Below are 17,313 nucleotides of genomic sequence, written 5' to 3'. Positions count from 1 at the left end.
GCGACCCCATGGTCTGCAACCTACCAGGCACCTCCGTCCATGGGACTCTCCAGGCAAGAGTACTGGAGTGGGGTGCCATTGCCTTCTCCTAATACTTCCTTGGAAGAAAAGTTATGACCAACCTAGATAGCATATTCAAAAGCAGAGACATTACTTTGCCGACTAAGGTCTGTCTAGTCAAGGCTATGGTTTTTCCTGTGGTCATGTATGGATGTGAGAGCTGGGCTGTGAAGAAGGCTGAGCACTGAAGAATTGATGCTTTTGAACTGTGGTGTTGGAGAAGACTCTTGAGAGTCCCCTAGACTACAAGGAGTCCATTCTGAAGGAGATCAGCCCTGGGATTTCTTTGGAAGGAATGATTCTAAAGCTGAAACTCCAATACTTTGGCCACCTCATGCAAAGAGTTGACTCATTGGAAAAGACTCTGATGCTGGGAGGGATTGGGGCCAGGAGGAGAAGGGGAAGACAGGATGAGATAGATGGCTGGATGGCATCACTGACTCGATGGATGTGAATCTGAGTAAACTCTGGGAGTTGGTGATGGACAGGGAGGCCTGGTGTGCTGCAATTCATGGGGTCGCAAAGAGTCAGACACGACTGAGTGACTGAACTGAATTGAACTGAACTGAACAGCAACTAAAAAAAACTACTCCTTCCCTGGGCATTTGCACTTAAACTCTTAAAAAACTTGAGAGTTTGCTAGAAAACTTAACTACAGGGACTGCATTTCATAGTGGCCATCAGTCACTTGTTGGCCCCAAATCCTTTTTTTAATCTCATTACAAAAAATAGTATTCTTTGATATATACATTAAAATAGGTAACATATTGTGATGGCTAGTTTTATGTGTCAATTTTGGTCACAGAGAGACCAGATATTTGGTTTAAACATTTCTTCTGGGTGTGTCTGCCAGTGAGCTTCTGGATGAGACTAGCACTGAATCACTAGACTGAATAAAAACTGATTGCCCTCCCCCTTGTGGGTGGGCCTCTTGACGGCCTGAGTAGAATAAAGACTGAGTGAGAAAGAATTCTTGTTTAGTCGCTCAGTCATGTCCAATCGACTTTCTTATAACCCCGTGGACTGAAGCCCACCAGGCTCCTCTGTCCATGGGATTTCCCAGGCAAGAATACTGGAGTTGGTTGTCATTTTCTTCTCCAGGGGATCTTCCAAACCCATGGAATAAACCTACATCTCCTGCATTACAGGCGAATTCTTGACTGCTGGGTGGCTCAGTGGTAAAGGATGCACCCGATAATGCAGGAATTGCACGGGACATGGCTTCGATCCCTGGGTCAGGAAGATCCCCTGGAGGAGGGCATGGCAACCCACTCCAATATTCTCCTGGCATAATCCCATAGACAGAGGAGCCTAGAGGCTACAGTCCACAGGGTCGCAGAGTCGGACACGACTAAGCAACTGAGCACATGAGGAAGAATTCTTACTCTCTGCCTGATGGCATTTGTGCTGGGTCATTGGTCTCCAGCCTTCAGGCACAGACTAAAACTCTTTCATTGGCTCTCTTGAGTCTCCAGCTTGCCAACTTTAGCCTCTATACTCTCATGGGCTAATTCCTTACAGTAGATGATAGATGGATAGATAGACAGATGATAGACTGAGCAATCTTATTGGTCTGTTTCTCTGGAGAACCCATATGAATTCATTATGCATCTGTATTCATTATAAAGCATTAGAAAATAACAAATCCTGGGAATTCCTTGGCGGTCTAGTGGTTAGGAGTCCTTGATTTCACCGCCAAGAGCAGCCGTTTGATCCCTTGTTGGAGAACAAAGATTTCATAAGCTGTGTGGTGCACCCAAAATAAGCAATGAATCCTTATGGTCCTACCACCCAATCCAAGAAGTAAACTCTGATTTCTCTTTTCTTTTCTGTTCTCCAGGCTTCTTCTCAGCTGTCCAAAAAATAGGGACTTCTCAGGCAGTCCAGGTGTTAAGACTCGGCACTTCCATTGCACTGGGTGAGGGTTTGGTCCCTGGTCTAGGAACTTAGTTCCTGCACGCCATACCATGTGGTCAACATACATATATATTTTGATCACCTTCTTAATGTCCTTATAGTTCCTCACTGTGTAGATCCTGTCTTCTCAACAATAAATAAACAAATTAAAAAATTGTATTTCCCAGTTCTCCTTGTGCAGGACACCTAGGGTGATTGATATTCCAGCAATGCAATGCATCCATATTAGACTGATTCAGAATAAGTTGTACAGGGAACAGGTGGGGCATGAGTAATTCACATTTCTAGCATGGACTGGAACCAGCAGCATGGTGGCTTCCTGATCATAGGAGATGCTGTAACTCCTTTGGAAGGTCACTTTGGAATGTGGATGTGCACACTGAGGCTATTCCTGGAAGCTTACCTAAAGTCTGTTTCTTCAACATTTGTGTGATTCTTTAATCTCTATATCCCTGAATAAATTCCTTTCTGCTTAAAGTAACCAGAGAAAAGTCATTGATTACAATTAAAGAACTCTGATCAGTACAAAAATTAGACGATAAATGGTTACAAACAACAGGTTTCAAGGACATGGAGCATTTGATTGACTATCTGACCAATTTGGGCTTGAAGGAAGTATTGGAGCATCATTAAATGATGGGATGTGACCCACGGTGTGTGAGTCATGGTATGTGACCATGACTAGTAACCCATGGTATGTGAGATGATAAAACAGCAACTTACATATTATCTTTTGTCATTTGGAATTGTTGCAGGAAAGGGGACCTCTTCCAGGGCCTGAGAGTGGGCTTTTGTCTAACACTTGGAAATGAGTTGTCTGAGGCGGCACATGTGCTGACAAAGCAAGAAAATTTACTGGGAAGGGGCACCTAGGCAGAGAACCGTGCTCTGCCACATGGCTCACAGTCTCAGGTTTTATGGCGATGGTGTTAGTTTCCAGGTTGTCTCTGGCCAATCATCCTGACTCCTTGGCCAAGATGGATTCCAGCAAGGATTTCAGGAGGTTGGTAAGACATATGGCCTGACATCTCCCCTCTCCTTTTGACCTTTCCTGAATTCTTCCAGTTGGTGGTAGCTTGTTAGTCCCACATTACTTACCAGACCTCCTGTTGTTAAGATAACTCATGCACCTGGTTACTATGGTGCCTGGCCAGGCCAGGAGGCTTCAGTCAGTGTTTCCCTAACAGAATGAAGGGTCTATTGAAAATTTTGCCTTCCCTTTTGATTGTTTTCCATTTAACACCATTACATGGGGTTAAGGAATATATAAAATGCGGGTTGGGATGGCTGCCTCTATTAGCATTTGTGAGCTTATAAAAATGAAGACAGACTAAAGAATGTAAATTCTCATACCCAGGTATTCTTAGAGAAACAGGAAGCTTTTAGGACTCCTTAAAAAGAGTTTTTTTAATCTCTTATAGTCACATGGCCGTCAAATGCAAAGCCAGTGCAGAGTCAGATCAGGCCAGTTACTGAATTTCAATGCAAGTTGAATTCATGTCCTCACTAGATATCATATGTGAAAGTCAGGGCCTTGTTTGGGAAAGAGGGACCACAACAAATGGAAAGAGGGCATTGAATGGATCTAGGTGATTCTGAGTAGCCTCAAATTCCGCTGTACCTTTCTTACCAAAAGAAGCAGTACCTTCTCCCCTGTCTGAAGATGCTCATCTGGCCTGCTTGAAGACCTTATAGTGACCTCATCTGAGACCATTATCTCCTGCAGGAATTCCAGTTCTCCTGCTTTTCACCCATGATCCTTCATTCCCTGTAGGCTTGTAAGTAGTTCTAGATCTAGCATGCCTTTAGGGACCAGTTTTAAAAGTCAAACACAGAAGGAAAATATTCATACGCCAAAAGAATTGCAAGATTTTGCTAAAAGTAATATTGGTAAAAAAAAAAAAAACTGGAGAATTTATTGAGTATTCTACCAGAAACATAATCTTATGGGCCAAATTATTAGCACAGATGCAGTAGCCAGAGGTCCAGGGATTCTGCACTTATTCTCCTTAGCTTGAGACAATGGTTGACTCAGTTGGTAGACTGTAACTGGATTCCACTGTGTTCTATCACTGAAGGAAGCTGAAATGCTATGACTCTAGAAGCTTAGGGAGATAAGACTGTGGAAATGGATTTATCAGACATGATATCTAGCATGTACCCAAACTAAGACCAGAGAACCCTCCCTTTTCTAAAGCACTGGGGGAAGTATTGATGAAGAAAGAATCAGAATCCTTGAAGAGTGCTTTGTTGAACTTCTGCTGTACCCTGAGGATGAAGGTGGGAGACGTTGCTATTAAAATTAGTTCCCCGATTTCAGCAGGGCTGATAGATATCAAGAGGGGCAGACACTAAATAGTGGGATTTAAGTGCCAGAACCAGCGGAGATGTAGTGATTATAATAGCAGCTTGACTTGACTTCCAGGGATCTTTCGATGGTGGCTAATTGACGATGATGTTTCTAAAACTGAACCAGATGGGCAGCCTATTCAGGATTTCCTTGCCCTGTAAAACTGAAAACTGTCTAAGCCCAGTGAACCTAGACTTAAATCATCATACCTGTCTTAAATCATCACTAGAGAATCATGACCTGTTTCCCAATATTCAGACTCTCAATCCAGGGAATGAAAAGGAGAAATCTTCAGGAAGGACATTGTAAGAACCTATGAAAATCTGTCTCGATCTCTTTACCTAAAGTGCCTGCATACATTTACCAAGGTACTGCTGCTGCTGCTGCTGCTGCTAAGTCGCTTCAGTCGTGTCCAACTCTGTGTGACCCCATAGACGGCAGCCCACCAGGCTCCCCCGTCCCTGGGATTCTCCAGGCAAGAATACTGGAGTGGGTTGCCATTTCCTTCTCCAACGCATGAAAGTGAAAAGTGAAAGTGAAGTCGCTCAGTCGTGTCCCACTCTTAGCGACCCCGTGGACTGCAGCCCACCAGGCTCCCCTGTCCATGGGATTTTCCAGGCAAGAGTACTGGAGTGGGGTGCCATTGCCTTCTCTGAATTGTGTACTAGAGAATGGGAAATATCTATACCTTTCACAAATTATCAACATGGCTTTGGACTTGTACTAACCCCCAGGGACCCAGAATATCACTGCTCCCCTCACACATATTCAAAGCAGAGCCTTACATAGGGGGATCCACAGACAAACGGAGTTTGAGTCCATTTCATAGTAGGAACAAAGTCTCTGTTTATCCAATCCCAATCCAATGGGGTTATTAGCCCCATTTCGTGAATTACAGTCTGAGTGGACAAGTCTAGTAAATAACAGAATCTTCAAATTGGCTTCCTGACCCAAAATAAGCACTATTGGGACCGTCTCTTCCTAACAAAATAGTAAACCAAAACTAACCCTGTATTTTTAAGAGAATTCTAAAATGTGTCATCATCAAAGAAAACTAAAGGAATGGTGAGTTCTGTTATCCCCTCATTTAACTCACCTGTGTAGTGACTAAACAGATCTTAGAGCATGATAGTAGGCTATCAAAAGCATAATCAGTGATTTTTGTAGCTGCTACTCTTCCTGAAGTCATCTGTGCTAGAGCACACTGACCCACTCTGGCCATCTAAGGTGTAGTTATCATATCTACAAATGCTTTACTCTCTGTCATAATAGCTGAAAATAACAGAAGCAATTTGCTTTCAAGGCTGAGCACTGAAGAACTGATATTTTCGAATTGTGGTGCTGAAGAAGACTCTTGAGAGTCCCTTGGACTATACGGAGACCAAACTAGTCAATCCTAAGGTAAATCAACCCTGAATATTCATTGGAAGGGCTGATGCTGAAGCTGAGGCTCCAATACTTTGGGCACCTGATGCGAAGAGCCGCCTCATTGGAAAAGACCCTCATGCTGGGAAAGATTGAGGGTAGGAGGAGAAGGGGGCGATAGAGGATGAGATGGTTAGTATCACCAACTCAATGGACATGAATCTGAGCAAACTCTGGGAGATAGTGAAGTACAAGGAGCCTGGCATACCGCAGTCCATGGAGTCGCAGAGTCAGACATGACTTAGCGATTGAACAACAAGAACAGGCACAGAACATTCATGTCCTGCCTGTGAGCTACACCAATTCTCTATGCTTCTTTTATTTGTGAAAAAAAAGAAATTCTATCTCGTTTAAGTGTTATTATTTCAGGTCTCCTGTACTAAGACTGCAGATGGTGATTGCAGCCATGAAGTTAAAAGATGCTTACTCCTTGGAAGAAAAGTTATGACCAACCTAGATAGCATATTCAAAAACAGAGACATTACTTTGCCAACAAAAGTCCGTCTAGTCAAAGCTATGGTTTTTCCAGTGGTCATGTATGGATGTGAGAGTTGGACTGTGAAGAAGGCTGAGCACCGAAGAATTGATGCTTTTGAACTGTGGTGTTGGAAAAGACTCTTGAGAGTCCCTTGGACTGCAAGGAGATCCAACCAGTCCATCCTAAAGGAGATCAGTCCTGGGTGTTCATTGGAAGGACTGATGCTGTAGCTGAAACTCCAGTACTTTGGCCACCTCATGAGAAGAGTTGACTCATTGGAAAAGACCCTGATGCTAGGAGGGATTGGGGGCAGGAGGAGAAGGGGACTACAGAGGATAGGATGGCTGGATGGCATCACTGACTCGATGCACATGAGTTTGGGTAAACTCCGGGAGTTGGCGATTCATGGGGTTGCAAAGAGTCAGACACGACTGAGTGACTGAACTGAACTGTACTAGGAGGTAAGAAAATTTCTAACAGAAATATGGACCATGTCAAAATGCATACCATACTCAAAGGATATGGAAAGAAGGATTTGGAGCTATTTGGCCTTTCCTATTTGATAAATGCCCAAGAATGAAAATGTAGAGTCAGATGGTTTTTCTTGAAGGGGATTAGAAAGACTATCCTAATTGTAACAGTCCATATGCTGCTGGTCTACACAGTCAATTTAGATGGCAGGTCAAACATTCGAAGTTTGAGTTTTTAATCCATCAAAGTTGTGGTTAAGTTGAACTGAGCAGTTGTTCTATGGGACCAACAAGGCAATTCTAACCAGGCACTTAGTCTGTGAGGCTCACCTGCTTTCAACTGACAAAATGTCTTCATTTCCACCATATAACAGCAATTTTTAAAGTTTTGATTTTTCATGTATACATAGCCACAGACCTGTTCTTTTTCTCTTGGTTCTGGAACCAATACAGAATTTGCTAGTTTGACTGAAAGCTTAATCTCTCTAGAGCTCAGTAGTGAAAGACTAATAACATTACACCCACTATAAATTCCATCAGTAGAGGAGTTATGAAGATGAATGAGGCCACACGGGGCCAATTTCCTGTTTCATGTAAATCTAAAACATAGTCAGAGTCACGTGGGATTAGAACCATAGGCACTATTTTTTAGATGCCCAGAAGAAAGTCACTTTATCAACATAAACTTGGCACAATTTTGAAACATAACAACATTCATTTCATTGGCCCATTGACTTGCTGTAGTAAGTTGTGATGTTTTCCTTATTATTTTATGCCTAAAGCCACAGAAAGATTAATGTTACAAGTTAAACAAACAGTTTGATATTTACAGCTTAGTCTCTTGGTGAATATTGAAGTTCTTTGCTAGGCCAAGCTTCCTGAGGACCACAGGAGAAGGTCACATATGTACTGTGGAGACAGTCAGTGCACTTTCTCCCTAATGTTCAGTCCACAGATTAATGTCCATGTTCAAAAGCAGGGAACACGAGGAATAGCTACCATCTGTCATTGGAAGCAAGGGTAAAGAGTGGTGAGTCAACTTAGAGAATATACTGTTTATGAATAAGGAAGATCTGTATCCAGCTCTGGGTCAGAAACAAGCATTGATTTAATAAATGAGAAGCAGTGGTAAACTAGCACTTCCAAGGGGATCTGCTGGATTCTAAATTTCCATAACATCGTGTCCATCAAGACATCTTGTTGAGAATGTCGGCTACACGCTGGAGAATCTGAGAGCCCCTGAGGCCCTTGAGAAGTTTTATTTCTGTGACACTGGAGAAGAAGGCAGTGAATCCTCAGTGATGAAGGAAGAGGAGTGTTGTGGGACCCTTTTTCACAGCTGGTAGCATAATGAATACAGGGACTCTAGGCTGTCTGTGAAGAGTAAGAATATGCCACCCTGAAATATGCCACTTTGACACATTGATTATTTTGAGCTGAAGACAATTGAAAAATATAAGACAAAAAAGGGTCTCTATCCTTTCCCTACTTGCTTAAAAGCAGGATAAAAATTCGTAAAGTTTCCCCTTCTCCCCTCTCCCCCAGGAAAGGCAGAAGTTAACCATCAGAGACAATCCTAGACCCTTATCAGCCTGGAGATAGCACCAGTAGAATCTACATAGCGAACTTAATTGGGCTTTATCTTCTCCTAGTCCCCTATATACTTACCTTACCCAATTTTGCCCTCAGCAGAAGTTCAAACTGTAAGCAAACACAATTATTTGCAGATCTGGTTAAAATGCAGATTCTGTTCCTCACACCCATTAGGATAACTACTATCAAAAACAAACAGAAAATACCTTGCCAGCAAGGAGAGAGAAGTTGGAACCCTTGTACACTGTTGGTGGAAATGTAAAATAGTGCGGCTTCTGTGGAAAACAGTATGATGGGTCCTAAAAAAATTAAAAATAGTACTCTCTGACCCAGCAATTTCACTTCTGGAGATACCCAAAAGAACTGGAAGCAAGGTCTCAAAGAGATATTTGTATACCTAGCCGCACTATGGCACCCCACTCCAGTACTCTTGCCTGGAAAATCCCATGGATGGAGGAGCCTGGTGGGCTGCCGTCCATGGGGTCGCTAAGAGTCGGACACGACTGAGCAACTTCACTTTCACTTTTCACTTTCATGCATTGGAGAAGGAAATGGCCACCCACTCCAGTGTTCTTGCCTGGAGAATCCCAGGGACGGGGAAGCCTGTTGGGCTGCCGTCTATGGGGTCGCACAGAGTCGGACACGACTGAAGTGACTTAGCAGCAGCAGCAGCAGCACTATTCGTGATAGTCCAGAAGTGAAGCAACTCAAATGCCCACTGACAGATAAAATGGATAAATAAGCTGTGGTATCTGCATCCAGTGGAACATTATTCAACTTTAAAAAGGAAGGAAATTCTGACACATGCTACGATATGGATGGACCTTGAGGCACTGAGCGAAGTGAAATAAGCTAGTCACATAAACACAAATACTGTATGATTTCACTCACATGAGGCACCAGCAATAGCTGAATTCATAGAGAAAGAAGGTAGAACGGTGGTGAATGGTGGTGGATGGCTCCTCAAATGACTGTTCTCTTCTGTCTGTATGTCCCCTATTGACCAATCCCTGTTACACCTACACCTCACCTACATGACTGTGCTCACCCCTGCCCCAGCTAATCCTTAGGCCAGAACAGCTCTACCTGGTAGTTTATTAAAGAGGAATATTTGCCCTCATAATGGTTGTTAACCTGAGGGGCTATAATGCATGGGTCTCAGCTGCTGGTTTCCCTGCTAACTGATGAGCCAACCTGACTTCAATTCCTCCTATAAATGGTAACCTCCTTCTCCCCTAAGTCAAAGGTTGCTGCTATGTCTTACCTGTTGTCTGCTGTACATTTTGAGGTGTTGCTCCAGGACCCTTTGTTTTGGACTCATGAGATCCCCTGTTCAATAAATCACTGAAGTCTCGGTTGCTGTCTCTGGACTCAGTGTTGAGGCTGGCAACTACAACGCTTACAGAGGGCATCCCAACAGGTGGTTATCAGAGCCTGGAGAATGAGAAGTAGTTGTTCAATGGAAGTTTCTGTTTTGCAAAATGAAAACAATTCTGGAGACTGATTGCACAATAACGTGAATATACTTCATAGTATTGAACTGTACACTTAATAAATGATTAGGATGGTAAAATCTATGCTATGTGTACAGTTGACCCTTCATATCCATGGATTCCACATCCACAGATTCAACCAACCATGGATTGACAATATTCTGGGGAAAAAAATCCCATAAAGCAAAACTTAACTGCCACTCACCAGCAACTATTTACATAGCATTTACATTGAATTACATAATAAGTAATCTAGAGATGATTTAAAGTATACTGGAGGGTGGACTCGATGGACATGAGTTTGAGTGAACTCCAGGAGTCAGTGATGGACAGGGAGGTCTGGCATGCTGCAATTCATGGGGTCACAAAGAGTCGGACACGACTGAGCAACTGAACTGAACTGAACTGAACTGGAGGATGTGTGTAGGTTATATGCAAATACTGCCCCATTTTATCTAAGGGACTTGAGCATCTGTGGATTTTGGTATCAGCAGTTTCCTGGAACCAATCCTTCTCAGATACTGAGGGTATGTCTGTATTTTACCACAATTTTTAAAACATCTATATGCAAATTCTGAGATCTGGAGTGGGACTGGAGATTATGCATTTTGGGGGGATCTATTTAAAATTCCAAAGCCCAGACTACACCCTGCTGCTGCTGCTGCTGCTGCTGCTGCGTCACTTCAGTCGTGTCCGACTCTGTGCGACCCCATAGACAGTAGCCCACCAGGCTCCCCCGTCCCTGGGATTCTCCAGGCAAGAACACTGGAGTGGGTGGCCATTTCCTTCTCCAATGCATGAAAGTGAAAAGTGAAAGGGAAGTCGCTCAGTCGTGTCCCACTCTTTGCAACCCCATGGACTGCAGCCTACCAGGCTCCTCTGTCCATGGGATTTTCCAGGCAAGAGTACTGGAGTGGGGTGCCATCGCCTTCTCCGAGACTACACCCTAGACCCATTCAATCACAGTTTCTAGGAGTGGATTCCAGGCATAAGCAGGTTTTGAAGCTTTCCAAAATCTGCTTCCAAACTATGATTCCAACATTCAGATGTGTTTGGGAACCACTATTCTCCACTGAGTTGGTTTTCACAAAGGAGCCATCTCACTCTCTTCTAGCAAAGAACTGATTGGACAGCCCAGAACAGGCTGCACTTTAGCAGCATCTATGGCTGATTCATGTTGATGTTTGGCAGAAACTAACACAATACTGTAAAGCCATTATCCTTCAATTAAAAATAAATAAATTTTTAAATAAAAACTAAAAAACAAAACAAAAAAATTACTTGCGCTTTGGTGCCACCATCTCCCACCTCCCAAGATATTCTAATTTAATTGCTCTAGAGGAAGGCTTGGACAGGATAGTTTTTAAACCTCCTCAGCTGATTCCACGGAGAAGGCAATGGCAACCCCACTCCAGTACTCTTGCCTGGAAAATCCCGTGGACAGAGGAGCCTGGTAGGCTGCAGTCCGTGGGGTCACTAAGAGTCGGACACGACTGAGCGACTTCCCTTTCACTTTTCACTTTCATGCATTGGAGAAGGAAATGGACACCCACTCCAGTGTTCTTGCCTGGAGAATCCCAGGGACGGGGGAGCCTGGTGGGCTGCCGTCTATGGGGTCGCACAGAGTCGGACACGACTGAAGCGACTTAGCAGCAGCAGCAGCAGCTGATTCCAGGTGAAAACCCTTAGCTGAGATGTTTCCCCATTAACTGCGGCCTCCGCTTAGCCCGCCTCTCTGCTCTCTCACCTAGCCATCTGTTCAGACTCTGCCCTTTGCCTGTCCTCTGTGCATCCTACACTCTGACGTTGGTTTGATTATCCAAGTATTAAAGTGTGGCTGATTAAGGGAGCACAGTACCAATTAATCAAGTGTATCCAGCAGGCACGGAATACTGTCAGAAATCATGGATCTACTTTTGTGCCATTAGCTTCACGTCCAGAAAATTTTGATTTAAACCATCCACTTTAGCCTCACAGATGAATTCATTCCTTTCAAAAGTCACAGAAAAGGTGTTTGGTTCATGAAACTTGTCCTACTAAGGGGGTAGGATGAGCATGGGATTTGGAGAATATTTATGTGTCAACTTGCATGGGGCCACAGGGTGCCCCTGACGATTGTGGAAACGTTATTTCTGGGCGTGTCTCTGAGGATGTTTTCAGATGAGATTAGTATTTGCATCTGCAGATTGAGTAAAGCAGATTTTTCTCCGCAGTGTGTGTGGGCCTCACCAATCCACTCAAGGCCTGCACAGAATAAAAGGATGAGTGAGAACAAATTTTCTCTCTCTGCCCTATTGCCTTCGAACTGGGACATGGATTTCTCTTGCCTTCAGACTCAAACTTGGACTGGAATTGACTTACACGATCAGCTCTTCTGCTTCTCAGGCCCTTCAAACTTAAACTGGAACTATACCAATTATTCTGGGTCTGAACTCCTCAGCCTCCATAACTGTGTGAGCCAACTCCTATATACACATAGGAGTGCATTATATATGTTTATATATATGAGTGTGTATAAACACATATATACATGCGTCTCATTGGTTATGTTTCTCTGAAGAACTCTGGCTAATACAGTGTGCCCTAGCAGGACTTCATTCATTCATTTATCACGTAAAAACATATCTTTTGAGAGCCTGCTATATGCTGGGCACAGTTTAACGTGCTTGAATAAAATCAGCATGCACTCTTCCAGTTGCAGAATCCTCTTTTTCTCAGATTAGTAGAACACCCCAAATACCTGTAACTTGTCATATACAAGACACAGATTCTATATAGATTAGTATCTGGTGCTTGTTAGTGAAATTCAGCAATCAGTCATCATATTAAGTCCCTGCCTGCCATCTCTGATGTGAGACCCAGAGGTTCCTGCCACCTCTCTAGGGTACAGTGTCAAACAGGGCTAAGGAGAAAATATACTTTATACACTGATTGCTTCTGGTTACACCTTGTGAATGCAATCTGTGTTGCACATTAGAATTAGCATAATATTATCAGAAATGCCCGGCAAAAATGTTCTGAGCTGCAGTGCTCTTCGTGCTTTGGGTTTTGTTCTTCAGGAAGTTGTTTTAGGAAGGGCACAGCAAAACCTTGTATTTTCTTGCTAGAGTTGTTAGATTTACTATTTTTCAAATAGTAAATCGTGAGTGATAAGCTACATCATTGTATCATGTATGACTACTCCTGGCCAAGGAACATTTAACAACATTCTGAGAAGTCATAGGACTTTTTTTTTTTCTTAAGTTCTCTTTGATCTTTCAGATCAAAACTGTGGCTAACAGCAATGTTTGGGCCAATTCCATTTATGGTGTGCTATTTGTAAAGAACCTAAGCTGTGGCCTTCTTAGAAATAGGCACTTATGGACACCTACGCATAAATACAAGCACTGATTTTCCCTGATTACATGTGAGCCTCTCTCCTCTATAAATCTGTCGCAGACAGAGGCCTTACCTATCCAATAGATATATTTCATGCCTGTTGGACTTTTGTGGCTCTTGGAACATTGTTCACTTATCTCCTTTATTGTTGAGAAGTTCAGGTTGTGGAACAGACCCTAGCTGCTGATTCTCTGCTGCTGCTACTGCTAAGTCACTTCAGTCCTGTCCGACTCTGTGTGACCCCATGAACTGCAGACACCCAGGTTCCTCCATCCATGGGATTTTCCAGGCCAGAGTACTGGAGTGGGCTGCCTAGTCAACCCTGAATGTGGAGGGGTCAACAGCGTTTGCTGAGTCCTGGGAAAATCCCTGTTGAGCAGGTCAGGGAGATGCCTGAGTTCATCGGCAGACCTAGCTCAGTCTAAATCTCCACTCTGAATGCGGCTCACTCTCTGGAAGTCACCAGCCCCTCCCCAGCTCAAAGACGTCACACCCTCTGATGTCAGCTTGAGCATCCTGGACTAGGCCTCCATCTCTTCTCTGCAACTCCCTTACCCCCAGACCTTTATCCTGAAAAAAAAAAATTGTTTCCTGACTAGGATACTAGCTCTCAGGTTCACTCAAAAGTAAAATGAAACCCTGGGCCAAAACTGTAATTAAGCTTGTAATCTTTCTGATGGGAGAACCAAGAGATGAAGCTGTGGTTTTGATTTTTCCCCACATGTAGAAAGAAGAAGATGGAGATTACTATGCTCCTGGCTGACTCTGGGGTGGGGAGAAACTATTTCTCCCTTGAGATAGATTGGCATTGACTATATATTCCCCTTCGTAGGGACTTCCCAGGTGTCTCAGTGGTAAAGAATCCGCCTGCCAATGCAGGAAACACAGGAGACACAGGTTCAATGCCTGGGTCAGAAAGATTCCCTGGAGTAGGAAATGGCAACCCACTTCAGCATCCTTGCCTGGAAAGTTCCATGGACAAAAGAGCCTGGTGGGCTACAGTCCACGGGGTCACAAAGAGTCAGACACGACTGGGCACGCACACATGCACCCCTTTTAATCCCATTTTCACTTTTCCCTGATTTTAAATAGTTCTACCTTGGCTATCGCACATCTCCAAGTTAGTTTAGGGGAAAATGACGAATTTTTTCTTAAGTGCTTAACTCAGGTGCGGTTCAAATTTTCAACTTGCAATTAGAAATTAGGATACATGAATTGTGTCCTAAGGAAAGTTCAAAGTAACTTTATTCTGTGCAACTGATATTTTTGTGTTCTCCCCCATTAGAACATCTCCATCCTTTTTCTCTGAATATAAAGATAAAACCTGCTCATTATAAAAAATGCAGGCAGTATAGGAATTTACACATAAAGGGAATATTGCCTACAATCTCACCATTCAGTAGCTTCCGTGAATTTTTTTAAACTAAGATATAGTTCACATAGCATAAAATTAATCCGTTTAAAGTGAACAATTAAGTTTTTAATATATTCACAAGATTGGACAATCAACATCATTATCTAGCTCCAGAACCTTTTCAGCATGCCAAAGAAACCACTGTACCTACCAGCAGTCACTTCCCACCCTCTGTCCTCCCCAGGCACTTGCAACCACTGACCTACTTTCTGTCTATATGAATTTCCCTACTTTGGACAGTGCATTTAACTGAGATCATACAATTTGTGACCTTTTGTGACTTTATTCTTTCACTTAGCATAATGCTTTCAAGGTTCATGTTGTAGCAGGTAACAGTACTTCATTTTTTTTAACGCCTGAACAACTTTCTATTATATGAATAGACTACATTTTTTTAAACCATTCATCATTCGTTGATAAATATTTGAGTTGTTTACTTTTTAGGGCTGTTATGAATCATGCTGTTATGAACATTCATGTGAAAGATAACGTTTTCAATTCTCCTGGCCTACGAATATTTTAATGAATAATATTTCAGACTTTTTATATGCATATCTCTATTTACAGATAAATATATTGTGATATATTATCACCCCTAACTATTCATTCCCATTTCCTGAGAAACAATTCCTGGAGGCAATTAATCAGGTATCAAATGACTTGCAGTGTCTTCCAAGGGAACAATATATATACCCACCCCATCATCATCCCCAACACGTTGCTTTCTTACACTCCAAGACTGAGCAGAAGTTTTAGAGCCACTGTATGTTTCTATGAGCTCTCCTACTCTTTCCCTCTGCTCTGGGTAGAAGACTGCTTCTTCAGTTTAGGTCCCAGTGTAAGACCAAGGATCTGAAATGCAGCTGACTGTAGCCACTAACCAGGTGAAAGAGGAATGAGTTAGTATTATGGACCGCTGCGATTTGGGGGGGGGTCATTGTTTCTGTGGCAAAGCTAATGAAAGGTTGTTGCTGAATCTTGACCCTCGGTGGAGACGAATTCAATCTGGGGCCAGAGACGAGGCTTGATCTCTCAGAGCTTTTGTGTAATAAAGTTTTATTAAGGTATAAAGGACATAGAGAAAGCTTCTGACATAGGCATCAGAAGGGGGCAGAAAGAGTGCCCCCCTGCTAGTCTTCAGCTGGATGTTATACAGTCACTAGCAGTCTGTTAATAAAAGAAAGGAATGTCTTAAAACTCAGAATGACACAGGTCCCTCACCCATAAGATGCATTTTGGGATAATCTTGGCACCAAATTGTTCATCCTGGGCCATAAAATGATTAACTTGAATCTTAAAGACGGGCAGATCACCATACAAATAGTTTCATTTACATAGATTACGGCAACAATATCTGAGTATAACATACTGCTTTGTCAAGCAGGTTCTGAGCCATTTGGCAGAACCGACTTGAAGACAGAGTTTGCGGTAAATGCATAATATATTAGCATAGCTTAAGACAAACATTTCCATAAGAAAAATGCATTGGTTATCTCAAGGTTTGAGAATAGTTAACTTCAGGTGAAACCAGGTGTCATTATGGCAACAGTATTTAAAGAGAAACCTCCTTTTAAATTTGTATATGGAAGGAAAAAAATATTGCTAGTCTGTTTCCTCTTGCCGCTTAAGAGAGGGAAAAATCTCTGACACTTGCAGGATATTTCCTCCATTTGGAGACTCCTAGCCTTACTGCCTGTTACCCTCTCACTAATACATAAATAAATCATATACTATCTGCTTTTGGACATTTTTACAGATAAGTTTTTTTTTTCTTTTTTTGGCAGTGCTGGATCTTCATTCTTCATTACATGCATGTGTTTCTCCAGTTAAGGGGCACTGGCTTGGTTGCCCCACAGAATGCAGGATCTTAGATTCCTAACCAGGGAACTGGTTACAAGTCAATAGCTTACAATTCACCACATACCCTGCATTGGGAGGTAGATTCTTAACCACCTGACCACTGGGGAAGTCCCGTAACATAAACTTGTAACAGTGGAGTTACTGAAACTGAGGTCCAAATAGACTAAGTGAATTGTTTCAAGTGACAGAATTAGTAAGAGAGACAAAGTCAATTTTATATCCTTGTCCTGATTTGCCTGTTTTCTAATTAAAGCAAAAGAGAGGGTAATCTGGGACCTTCTGATAAGATTACAGAACATTTATAAAGATCTGCACAGTTGTTGGGCTGAAAATTCCAAACTCACTCATGCTTCACTAATTAATGAGTTAATACTAATTGGAAAATTGTAGACAGCTGAAATGTGTGTGTTGGGCTTTTGGGGAAAATTTCTTTTTCAAGCAGGTAGCATATTCTAAGAGTTAATCCTTATTCTTTATCTCTGCAGCCTTCAGGTTTGGAATCAGTACTGACAAGATCTCTGCTTTCAATCCATTTTGTACGTCTTACCCAACTGCCACTGCATTTTGCATGATTTAACACAATCGCCTGCCTCTGCCCCAGAGCCTGTGAGGGGAGTGGAAGGCAATCTTGGCCAGCACCTGCCCACACTCCGTCTGCTTTAAGGCAGTATTTCCATCTCTTTCTCTATCTTAAACTCATATGTAAATAACAGTTTTGCATAACTAATTCTCAGAAAGAGAGGATTTTAGTAAATTGCCACCATTATTTAATAATAGCCAATGGCTTATAAAGCACCATGGTTAGAATACACAAGTTTTAGTCTTAATATCACTTATAGGTGATAAAATAGCCACCAGTAGTCTTCAGAAACCTG

Source organism: Budorcas taxicolor, chromosome 11 (assembly GCF_023091745.1).
Source record: "Budorcas taxicolor isolate Tak-1 chromosome 11, Takin1.1, whole genome shotgun sequence".
NCBI lineage: Eukaryota > Metazoa > Chordata > Mammalia > Artiodactyla > Bovidae > Budorcas > Budorcas taxicolor.
This window is presented reverse-complemented; position numbering follows the sequence as displayed.